Here is a 13,366-nt window from a genome sequence, read left to right as displayed (position 1 = left end):
CGTCAACCAGGAATTTAGGTAAAAAATTATTCTTGATCTGAATAAGCATTTTTGAGGGGTTTTCAGATCTTGGCAGAATTGAGACTGTAGGTTTTCTGTTCCACAATCCGTTTGACTGTGATCATGTGCCATTTGAACTACAGTTGGAGCTCACTGATTTGCAGTCAAAGGCATTGTTGAAAGACAAGCATAAAGAAGAGAAGCTTGTTGTATTTTCCGATTTGCTTGATGTTGGGTTTCCGAAACAGAAGAAATTTGGCACCGGTACGGAATCAGTATTTGGAACGAGTTATGTTTCTGATCAAACATTTTCAAAAATGATCTGAAGCCAGCACACTGAAAGAGACTGACTGTTGTACATTTCAAAACAATCCTCATGATTGGACACTATAATACCAAACCAAACATTGATGACATCTAGAAAACCAAACGCCAGTTTCACAGGTCTCAGTAAGGTTCTTTGCGCTTAATTTGTTAGATTCGGACATGCGCACACTACAGGGTGGTCCCGAATTCATGGTACAAACTTTAATGGTAGGTGCAGGACATTGTAACAAGGATATATTGTATAGGAATGTATAGTCCCAGGTGACGCGGTGAGGCGTAAACAGGGGAAATAACGGCCGAAAGGAAAACGAAAGATTTTATTGAAATCGTTGTTGACAAGTGTCATGTTTACAGTAAGTGTTCAAAATTGCGTCCACCATGAGCGATACATGCTTGACAGCGTCGGTGCAGCGATTGGCGTACACGTTCAAAGATGCCTGGTATTTCACGCACACCTGCAGCAGCTACAGATATGCGAGCAACGAGATCCTCATCTGAGTCAACTGGAGTCTCATAAACAAGACTCTTAAGATGTCCCCATAAAAAGTAATCGAGGCAAGAGAAATCAGGAGATCGGGGTGGCCAAGGGACTGGTCCACCACGCCCAATCCATCTAGCACCAAACGTGGCATTCAGGTAATTCCGTACAGCAGTGCTGAAGTGTGCTGGCGCTCCATCGTGCTGAAACCACATGCGGTTACGAATGGCGAGCGGAACATCTTGCAGCAGTTCTGGTAACACTTCTTGCAGAAAAATAAGATAGCTTTCGCCACAGAGTCGCGTGGGTAGTAAGTATGGCCCAATCAAAAAGTCGTTCACAATACCAGCCCACACATTAATACCGAAACGTTGTTGATACGCATGTGGACGCGTTGCATGTGGATTATCTGTTGCCCACACATGGGAATTGTGCGCATTAAAGACACCCTCGCGTGAAAATGTCGCTTCATCTGTAAATAGCACATGACCTACGAAATCCGGCTGCAACGCACATTGCTGCAACAACCACTGGCAGAAGTTCACGCGAAGAGGATAATCTGCCGGATTCAATGCTTGTACTTTTTGAAAATGGAAGGGGTGTAAGCGATTTTCATTTAACACTCTGCATACAGTCTGATGACTCACATGTACGTCACGCGCAACAGTTCTTGTGCTTGACTCGGGTCTATCAGCCACTATGTTCAAGATGCGTTCTTCCAGTCTTGGAGTGCGTACAGCTCTTAATCGACCAGCGTCATGTCTGTTGACGTCGAACGTACCTGTTTCACAAAGTTGACGATGTAACCGTTGAAAAATTCTATGATCCGGCATTCGTCGATTAGGATACTCCGCGCGATACATTCGTAACGCAGCTCTGGCGTTACCATTTGCACGGCCGTACATGTAATGCATGTCTGCTTTTTCTGCATACGTAAAGTCACCCATCGTCTACGGCAGCACAATTGTGAATGGCGCTTGTCCCTACTGCGATACATCATGTTCATCTACTGCCCTCTACCGGCAGTGACACCAACCGATCACTCCATTTCTCTTTCCCCTGTTTACGCCTCACCGCGTCACCTGCGACTATACATTCCTATACAATAAATCCTTGTTACAATGTCCTGTACCTACCATTAAAGTTTGTACCATGAATTCGGGACCACCCTGTATATCTGATAGAAGTATATTTCTGCTAACGACGCCTTCTTTTATAATTCTTTTAGTAAATAAAATTGGTTGTCCTTGATGTTTACACATTGCATGTCATTCACCCATTACTGACGTGGAATGCTGATCTTTTTTCAAGGAGCTTCTGCTCTGACCTGCAAGTATTGTACAGAATGATGATACTGCTGCCCGTGCTCGTAATTTTGTTAGTTATCCGACCCGCTTTGGAAAAAGTTTGGTGACCTCTGTATTAGACGACGCCTGTGGACGTGCACTATGCCACAAGTCGTCTGTCATAGTAGAGGCAACAATTGATTCATCGTTTATTATAAAAATAGAAATTAGTTGATCTCTGCCTTTGACCACATAGTATATATGCCATTAGCTGATTGTAGCTCTTGGAACCGAATAATTCTACACGAAAAATATTCTCCAACCTCGATTTTCATCCTTTACTCCTGACTATTCATTACGCCGAATTTTTGCTGTGATCCTCGATATTATAACATGATTTTTCAGCAGCGTTTCAAACAGAATCAACAGGAGGCTACTATTTTTTGTAGTATTCAATCCACTATTACTTTTCGAGAAAAGCAGCGAATGATGGTCGGACTAAGTTTTCTTTTATTTACTTATTTTATTTCATACTAACAGAGAAACCCAGCGTTGGCCGGTTACATGTTTATAGCTGTGAATCCAGCGTGCACCACGCAGCAACTTAATGTTTATGACGTCATATCTCCTGAACTATGTTCGTACAATGATATAATTTGGTAAGTACATTCAGCGGCGTATGTGGATACTGTCTGCAAAATGTGTTGCAAATGGCATTAGTAGCAACGAAGTAATAAATTTAAACATCATGCACGATGCTGTGTTATCCACGCACCCCACTGTTTACTGCGTCATATCTCCTGAATTATGTGTTGTGCAATGATTTAACTTTGCTCTTAGATTTAATGCTATATGTGCTTACTGTCCATGAAACGAGTCGACAATATAAGTTAGCAAAGGCGTAATAGATTATAAACTTACGTCTCACTTGCGGTAGTTCTACTGCATGAATAGCGGAAAAGTAAGGAGCGACAAACGTTTTTCCTCTCATTACTTTGCAGGTGTTGTCAGTGATAAAAAATTTCGAAACGATTTGAAATTAGCAGTAAATTTTGTTGTATTTCGCTAACTGCTCTCTTACTCATATGCTGGATGAATAAATTAACGGAATTCACGACTCATCGGCTGCGCTACTTTTTCAACCCCAATCACACCCTTTTGATAGGTAGGTAATTTTTACCCTCATAGCGATTATCGCCTGACCGTAAGGTACATGTGTACCAAGTTTCGTGGAAAATGGTTCATGCAAAAGTCTGAGGGAGGAACGTTTCATCCTTTGTTCGATGTATAGGTTCACCATCGGAAATAAAAGCAATACGAACCGAAAACTGGTCATTTCAGAGGCAAGCTATTTTATGCGGTTTTAACACTCAGATGAACCTGGAGACGAAAAAACTGGTCTAACCGAAAACCGGTTGTTTCAGCGACAACTGCCTCCCTGCCTCACAGAGCCTTAACATTTCCTCTTCTGCCTCGGTCTGGCGAGCCTCTTGAATGGATGTGAGAGTCCTAGTTTTCAAAATGTCGTGAAAGATATTGAAAACTGATACATGAGTGATTTTTAACTTTTAAGCTATTGCCTAGACTGTGATTCCCAGCTCTTTGAGCACTAGGATCTCTACCTCTTTTACGAGTTCAGATCATGGTTGCCGCCTCGTGTTTCGTCATTCGGATTTATTTGACTACACTGGAAGCGTCTGCGCCATCATATCACTGTATCGTATGATGTTTCATTGTTACTGTACACTTCTAGCTAGGGCTGTTGATGAAATATCGATATATTAATATTTTTTCCAAAAAGTGTCGGTATATATCGGCGATATTGTTTCTCCCAAATATCGATATCGAAATGGCAATATCGAGTGCCGATATTTTTATTTTATATTTCGCAGTGTTCGGTAAATATATAAATGGTATGAGAACATCATTTTACTCTCACTGTGTGAAGAAGTCTTACTACATTTTGACCTCCCATCACGTCCAGTCTTCCTCTTTGACTGTGTGACGCAAGGATAGATGGCTGGCTGGCACAAAGAAGAAGTTCAATTGCAGTGGGGGGGGGGGGGGGGGGGAAGGGGGGTGACGGTGTGAAATGAACTACGAGGTTTACAATGTGGAGAAATAGCAGGCCAGTTGCATTAGAAAATCATTTTTGAAGCAACTTGTCTGGTATTTTTTCACATAGGCATTTTTCAAAAACAGTTGCTGAAAAAGCTGACCATAAATTAAATGACAAGATTGATTTTTACGGTGGGTGGAGATATTGGGTGGAGACATGTGAGCGGTTATACTGAAGTAATCGGCCCTCGGTGTAACCAACAGAAACTGCAACGTTTAACTTCACCACGCAAGTTTGACACTACTACTGTTAGGTCGCTGGTGTTTGCAGAAATGAAAAAAACAGGGAATTCGGCATGAAGTGTTCCATACAAATCCGATGTGTGATGAAATAGAATGACGGACCCATCGGACACTTTTTATTGTGCCACTTACATGCAGTTACCATTGTTAGCTAACAGGTTATCGACAAGCGTGAACGTGCCTCGTTTTCCTTTCAATTCTTGCTCCAAGGGGGATAAGCAGGCAGCTAGCTCGTTGATGTACCTAATATCTGATAATAAATTAATACTAAAATATGGAGATCTGAAACCGGCAGTATATTTACAATAAACAGCCGATTTTTATATAAGCCGGTACGTAGCTACATTTTTCATCGATCTATCGATATATCGACAATTATTTCGATATATCGGGCCCGGAAATGATACTATTTTAAAAATATAGATACATCGGATTCCCGAAATTTTTAAAAATATCAACTGTCATAACTTCTACCAACTCAACGTGGGCTGTTCCTTCGTTGTTACCCTTGAAATACAGGAAACTAACTATCGCAGGAGGTTGGGCTAGTTGTTTGGGTTCTCTAGCAACACGCTAAGGTACTGTCATGCGGGGTTACAGTGTGCGCCAGGACTGCAGAAATGTGATCAAGGAAGTAAAAAATTACTCGCGTTGCTCTACTTTTTCGAGGCGATAATTAAAACTTTGTAGCTACCAATCGCAAGTAGGCTGTGAAGCAGAATTTATCCATTTCTGATTTTTTATGTTTCCGTCCTAGGGTCACCACGTTCAACGACAAAAAAGTTTTCCAGCATGCGTCATCGGGATGATTTATATTAATCCTCTTCCGAGGATCGTTACGTTCAGTAACAATTATTGATCGATGCATCAGCAATAATTTGGAAGCATTATCAACTTTGTATTCGTACTCGAATATTAACGTGCTTACAAATGATTCAGCGTCACTGTATCGCCAGATCCTACAGCCGAACAACTACTGATCAGACCAGACGAGTTCCTCTGACCACTGGCTTTAACGCCTTCCACTACGTCTGATTTAGTACTCTCCACTCTGGATTTTTCACATCGAATTGCCCCTTGCTAGTTCGCGAGTGATTTCTTACACTGGAATTCCAGAATGTATCCTCCACTCCGAAGTTGAGTGAGACTGTTTTGAAACATACTGCCAGACGACAAATGTACTCCGGAGTAGGATTCGAATACAGAACCTTATCTTTTGCTGGCAATGTTGTTATTGACAGGGATTTCAAAGCACAAATGACCTGCCCTCACACCTTCACTTACATTGCACAACTCTCTGGAGATACTACGAAAGAGCGTTGTCAATCTAGGCGATCAGTTCTACGACCATGGCGATCACAGCTGTCGAAATTTGGAAACATTTTACCTCGCTTTGCGAGACTTGAGAAACGATAGGATTTTATTTAGTTATTTCACCGTGACTCCGACGACAGTTCAGAAATCTCTCCGAAGTGTCAGTGGTCCAGAAAGTATCTTTTTTTTTAAAAACATTTTTAGAGATAAATCTTGTAAATGGTTATTGCTGCTCGCCACGGAATCCTCTCTGTTTCTTAAGGTAAAGCCTTGCATCCTAGGTCTTCAATTACTTATTGGATGTATTCCAATCACTGTCTTCACCTTCCAGTTTTACCCTCTACACCATCTTGTAGTACGATGGAATTTCTTTCCTAATTTCTCAACACATGTCCAGTCATGCTTCTCAGTATTTTCAATTTATTTCTATCTTCATTTATTCTGGGCAGAACCTCATTTATTATCAGCCCATCTAATTTTCAATAGCCTTCTGTAGCACCGCGTTTCGAACGCTTCGATTCTCCTTTACCAATTTGCTCACAGTCCGTGATTCACTGTCAGACAATGCTATGCCAAAAATGAACATTCTCAGAAATTTCTTCCTTAAATTAAGGCCAATGTTGGATACAAGTGGATTCTTTCTCTGACTGCACTAGCCGGCCGCTGTGGCCGAGCGGTTCTAGGCGCTTCAGTCCGGAACCGCGCTGCTGCTACGGTCGTAGGTTCGAATCCTGCCTCGGGCATGGATGTGGGTGATGTCCTTAGGTTAGTTATGTTTAAGTAGTTCTAAGTGTAGGGGACTGATGACCTCAGATGTTAAGTCCCATAGTGCTTAGAGCCATTTGAATCTGACTGCACTAGTCTCCTTTTCATGTCCTCCATGATTCCTCTGTCATTTGTTATATTGATTTCAGGGTAGGAGAATTCTTTAATTTCGTCTGCGTCGTGGTCATCAATGCTGACGTTAAATTTATCGTTAATCTCCTTTCTACTACCCTTAATTACTTTCGTGTCTCTTCGATTTATTCTCAGTTCACATTCTGTACTCCTTACAATATTCATTCCATTCAAGTTCTGTAATTCTTATTCACTTTCACTTAGTATAGCAATGTCATCAGCGAAACTTATCATTGATATTCTTCAATCCTGAATTTTAATCCCACTATTCATCTTTTATTTTCGTTGGTGCTTCTTCGATGTATAAACTGGACAATAGAGATGAAAAACTGCATTCCTGTCTTGCACCCTTTTTCATCTGAGCACTTTGTTCTTGGTCTTCCATTCTGATTGTTTCCTCTTGGTCACTGATCGTATTGTTTAGTACCCTGCTTTCCCCGTAGATTACTCCTATTTTTGTCAGAATTTCAGACATCTTGCACCATTTTCCATTGTCGAAAGCTTTTACTAGGCTGACAAATCCTATGAACGTGCCGTGGTTCTTCTCAAGTCTTGTTTTAGTTAGCAAGTGCAACGTCGTAACTATCCTTCTGGTGGTCTCTATCTTTCCGAAAGTCAAACTCATCGTCATCTAACACATCTTTCTTTCTTTGTTTCTTTTTTTTTTGTTTTAGGTTTTCATTCCTCTGTCGATTATTATCAGTGTCCACCCCCGGTAGCTGAATGATGCCGGAACGGTAGCTCAGCGTGTTTGGTCAGAGTCAAGAAATCAACGATCAACTTGAACGGATGTCTTGTGACGTCCGCCCAGACCAAACGCAACGAACTATATGGAACAAAATGAATAAAAAAAAGTGGACACCACGACAAAATGTCAATCCGAAGGGTCCGTCTTCAATTCCCGGCTGGGTCGGAGATTTTTCTCCGCTCAGGGACTGGGTGTTTTGTTTTCCTAATCATCATCATTTCATCCCCATCGACGCGCAAGTCGCCGAAGTGGCGTCAAATCGAAAGACTTGCAACCGGCGAATGGCACCAATCTCTCAAAGCCTGCACACCAACGTAAGTTAATATTTGGTTGCCATTTCTCCCGATGGTTTTACAAAACTTTCGAAGGAAGATTATTTATCCATTCTGCCTTATCTGATCGCTAAGCTCAGACTATTACTGCATCCCCATGTGATCCATATCGACTCTTGTGTCTTGTTCTATCACGTCATCGGATCCCCCCTCATAGAGGGCTTCAATGTATTCTCTCTATCTACCCACTCTCTCTTCTAGGTTAACAGTGGAACTCCAATTGTACTCCTAACGGTACCATTATTACTTTTAATTTTACCAAAGGTTGCTTTGACCAGTCCTTCCGACGGTCATTTGTTGTTAGAGTTCTTCACATTTTGCTTGCGGCAATTTCGCCTTAACTTCCCTGCACTTCCCAAGTGACTGGTATTGCTTCATTCTTGTCGTTCCTTGAACATTTTTGTACTTTATTTTGTTGATCAATTCATGTCTCCTGCTAACTGACAGATTTTTACAGTTATTCTCCATGTACCTATGTTTGTATAACTTCTGTGAGTGCCCTTTTTAGCGATGTCCATCCCTTTTCAACTATACTGGGTACTTGGTTCAAATGGCTCTGAGCACTATGGGACTTAACTGCGAAGGTCATCAGTCCCCTAGAACGTAGAACTACTTAAACCTAACTAACCTAAGGACATCACACACACCCATGCCCGAGGCAGGATTCGAACCTGCGACCGTAGCGGTCGCGCGGTTCCAGACTGTAGCGCCTAGAACCGCTCGGCCACCCCGGCCGGCTATATACTGGTTACTATGGTATTCATTACCCTGGTATCTACAGCCTTAATGACCTTCAAACACACTTCATTGTTTCTCACTACTTAAGTATCTCACTTCAGATCACATTGGTTCTCTACACTGTTCTCTTAAACTTCAGTTTACTCTTCATCTTCATTAAACTGTGATCCGAGTCAGTATCTACTCCTGGGTACGTGTTACAATTTAATATTTTATTTCGGAATCGTAGTCTTTGATGTAATCGAACCGAAATCTTTCCGTGTCTCCAGGCCTTTTCCTCTCATACACCGTCTTGTGCTCTTTGAAGCTTATATTCGCTGTTACTAGATGAACTTTATTGGGGAACTTCTTTACTCTCTCTCGTCTCTCATTCCTACTACCAAGCCCGTTTTTTACCGTTACTCCCATGGCCGCGCGGGATTAGCCGAGCGGTCTAGGCGCTGCAGTCATGGACTGTGCGGCTGGTCCCGGCGGAGGTTCGAGTCCTCCCTCGGGCATGGGTGTGTGTGTGTGTGTGTTTGTCCTTAGGATAATTTAGGTTAAGTAGTGTGTAAGCTTAGGGACTGATGACCTTAGCAATTAAGTCCCACAAAATTTCACACACATTTGAACACCGTTACTCCCTCTGCTATTCCTTTACCTACAGCTGCGAAAATGTGATACCATCGATAACTATGAGGGAAGTGTAAAGCTTGGGAGTCCACTTTGTCGGTATGCAACACGTGAACGTTATGTGGCGGAACTAGGTTTCACCCTTTATACTCGGCTAATCACTTAACCCAGCCTCTTGTCGTAAATACACTTGACGCAAAAAAAGACAGATTCGTTAAATTGCCATAGAAGCATTAGGATCAGCCACTTCCACTAATTATCTGGGAGTAAGCCTACGGAGAAATTGAAAGTCTAATGAGCACATAAAACTAATCGCGAGTGTAACGTGTACCATAAAAGCAAAGTAAATTAAATGACAAAGTGATCTGAATGTTAATTCTTGGAGAGGTTGGACGCATCACATTCACGCATGTAGGAGTATAATAATACTAACATGGACATGTATCATTTTATATTAATGATAAAAGTGAAACTCCTACTGCGTTCGAATAACACCACGTTCCTGAGAGTCTCAAAGTCTTGTAAAAGTCGAGTGCAGAGATCGTCATTAGAGAAGTTAGCTGACCCTGGACCGTGACAACGTTAAATTGCAACGTAAAAAATGATGTTCATAATAATAGCAACTGTAATCGAACTTCGTAAGAAGAAAATTAGACTGCAGGCTCGACTTGTGAAAATTTGAATGTACATTCGAGAGCGGGATGGCGGCGCACGAGCGTCGTGTTGCCAAACCGACCTCTTACAACGCCTAAATTAGCAGGAAACATGTAAATGGTTCATTGTTAGTAGTACAGGATCATACTAATTTTAGAAATGAATGAAGTAAAGTGCACCTCCAATAATTAAGTATATTACAAAGTTAAATATCTTCCTCCGCACGTCCATTCGAGGGAACGAACAAGAAGCAAAAGACAAGAGTTGAAGAAAGAGTAAATCGTACATTAAATTTTTGAAAAGAACTGATACTTGAATTTTTTTACAAAGATTACTTCATACGCTAGTAATGTACTCTCTAGAAGACGATTACATACTTGACCTTACATAACTTATCGTTATATAGGGAAGGCAGATACCAGACAGTTTTTTCTAGAAGTGGAGTTCAGCCACGATGGAAGTTCTATACAGAATACTCATTCGATCGATTCTTGAATATTGTTCATTACTCGGGGAGCCGTAGTAGAAAGAACAGATAGTGGAAACAGAGAAGTTCCAAAGAAGACAAGTACTTATCGTCAGAAGTTCATTTAGTATGTTCAATAGCGTCATCCACCCGCAGTGGCAGACGCTACAACAGTGTTATGAAGGAACAAGTAGTCTTGGTTGCAGTGTTAAATTTTTTATTTTTCCCATTGACTCGTTCTATCTTTATTTAGGCATCTTTGCGTGAACGAAAGGCATTTAAAAAAAATATATGTAAACTGATTTGTCCTTCAATTGACAACCGACATTAGCAATAAGAAGTAAGCAGCAGATTACCTTACTATGGCACAGTTCAACGTAAACCAAACGGGATCAGGCTTACAGAAAAGCTTTTACATTATGAACACGCCGCAGGTGTAGTGCATGATCTGGTTGCAAACATCACGTCGGATATTAAATTATACAAGGTCCCTAAGACTAGTCGCACGCAGCTCACAGCCTTCACGCTTCATCTGCCGAGAGCTGCGTGCACTACTCGTAGGGGCCTTGTATGTTTTCATATCAAGCGTGATGTGTGCAACCAGAATATGCACTACACCTGCGGCATGTTTATGATGTAAAGCTTTACTGTAAGCCTGATACCGTTTGGTTTACGTTGGACTGTGTAAGTAGGCTGTTTAGGTTTTTATGTTGGTAACACCACGTAGCGCCCTGTATGAATACCACTGACTGTGCTGTGTGCAGTCTGTGGCTGGTTTGCATTCTTGGAATATTTGCTATTGTAGTGGTGGGCAGCTGGATGTGAACAGCGCGTAGCGTTGCGCAGTTGGAGGTGAGCCGCCAGCAGTGGTGGATGTGGGGAGAGAGATGGCAGAATTTTGAGAGCGGACGATCTGGACGAGTGTCCATCAGAAAAAGGATATTTGTAAGACTGGTTGTCATGAACTGATATATATATATATATATATATATATATATATATATATATATATATATATATGACTTTTGAACATTATTAAGGTAAATACATTGTTTATCCTCTACCAAAATTTTTCATTTGCTAGCTATGCCTATCAGTAGTTAGAATCTTTTATTTAGCTGGCAGTAGTGGCGCTCGCTGTATTGCAGTAGTCCGAGTAACGAAGACTTTTGTGAGGTAAGTGATTCATGAAAGGTATAGGTTATTGTTAGTCGGGGCCATTCTTTTGTAGGGATTATTGAAAGTCAGATTGCGTTGCGCTAAAAATATTGTGTGTCAATTTAGTGTTGATCAGAATAAGTAAAGAGAGAAATGTCTGAGTATCTTCAGTTTTGCTCAGCTGTTTGAAAATCAAATAACGTAAGAGGTTTATCAACACAGTCATTTATAATTTTTCAAAGGGGACGTTTCAACTGTTCCATAATAAGGTAATCTGCTGCTTCCTTCTTATTGCTACTGTCGGTTGTCAATTGAAGGACAAATCAGTTTACATATTTTTTTTTTAAAAATAGTTTTGGGTCATTGTTTTATTCTATTTTATAGGCCACTGCGCAGAGTTTTTATAAAGCTTCGACAAGCGGTATTTACCTGCTGGGATGTTTTATGAGCGGTATCCTATGTACCCATTCCTACCAAATATCAGCAAGTTGTTTAATATTTTCTTGGTAATCCAACCTCACTAACTGGGATCACGCCACTATTATGAAATGTTATATTTGTTCCGCAGACCATTCAGGAGATCCCTAAATGAAGGTGAAACGCGTCATTGGGAAATAATAAAAAAATTTTAACACTGCAACCAAGAATGCTTTTTCTTTGTATCATACATACTGGTTGCTGTACCGACCCCGCTATGAATTGCAAAATGCTGTGAGTGTCTTTGCTTGCCACGATGTGGCCTACTTGCCTAGAAGAGTTTAGCAGTACACTGCTTCCTCCTACGTATATCTCACGGAAAGGCATGAGGATAAAATTAGAGTAATTCGATATTACGTGGAGACTTACAGACAGTCATTCGTTCTTAGCATGGGGTGCCACGACACATTGGATTTCCCATCTCATAAGCCGAGCTGACTCTGGCACGTTTACATCTTACCCTGTCGAGGCTTTATCTTTACTGTCACGATTCCAGGAAAACGCCAGCTGCCGAGGGAAACAACAGGCTGAGGACAAGGTTCGGCGTCGACAGTTGCGGTTGTAACAAATGACAGGTGCACCCCAAGCAGCAAACACTCGTCAGTCAGTGCCGGTAGATGTTAACAACTGGTGGGAAACCGTTCTAACAAAACCATATGCTTGTTATTTGGTACAGAATCGACAACTCCACATATGAGTCTAGGCTTGGGGAAAGGGGAAACATGGAAGCTGGTCCACACATTTGTCATTTTATTTCGTGTAACACGTTTTATTACTTAATGGCATTATTAACATTGCAATTTACAAAGTTATTAGAGGAATCAGAATATGAGGAAAGCTTGAACAGGTTCAAATCCATTTTTTTTAAAGAACACTTTAACAATTATTGCAATCCAATGTGACATACAGCAAACCAGTGCTTAACAGTATTGGTTAAAAAGCAGTCTTGGTTACAATTTTATTTTTTTTATTTTTCAACAACGCGTTTCGCCTTATTTAGGCATCTTCAGGTTATCTTTTCGAGATGGACGCGAGAGGCACCAAGATCTGCATAAAGCGATCCCGCTCACAGCAGCGAGTAACAGAGTAAAATGGGGCCACAGGTACTAAGCATAATGCTTACTACCTGTAGCATAATATTACTCTATTACTCGCTCCTGTGAGCAGGAACGCTTTATGCAGATCTTGGTGCCTCTCGCGTCCATCTAGAAAAGATAACCTGAAGATGCCTAAATAAGGCGAAAAGCGTTGTTGAAAAATAAAAAAAACTAAAATTGCAACCAAGACTGCTATTAACCAATACTTTAAAAATTATAACATTAAAAATAGGACATGAAAAACGGAAGCACAGAATTCCTGAAAACCAACGTTACATCAACTCAGTGTGCCTGTAAGCAGGTTCAACGAACAATTTTATCAACCAAATGAATTTCAATAACGGGTATTAGATGAATTAACTAATTTCAAGCATAATTGACCGTTACACAGTAGAACAACATTCGTCCAAATCCAGGGTTG

The sequence above is a fragment of the Schistocerca serialis genome, chromosome 1 (genome assembly GCF_023864345.2).
Source record: "Schistocerca serialis cubense isolate TAMUIC-IGC-003099 chromosome 1, iqSchSeri2.2, whole genome shotgun sequence".
In the NCBI taxonomy this organism is placed as follows: Eukaryota; Metazoa; Arthropoda; class Insecta; order Orthoptera; family Acrididae; genus Schistocerca; species Schistocerca serialis.
This window is presented reverse-complemented; position numbering follows the sequence as displayed.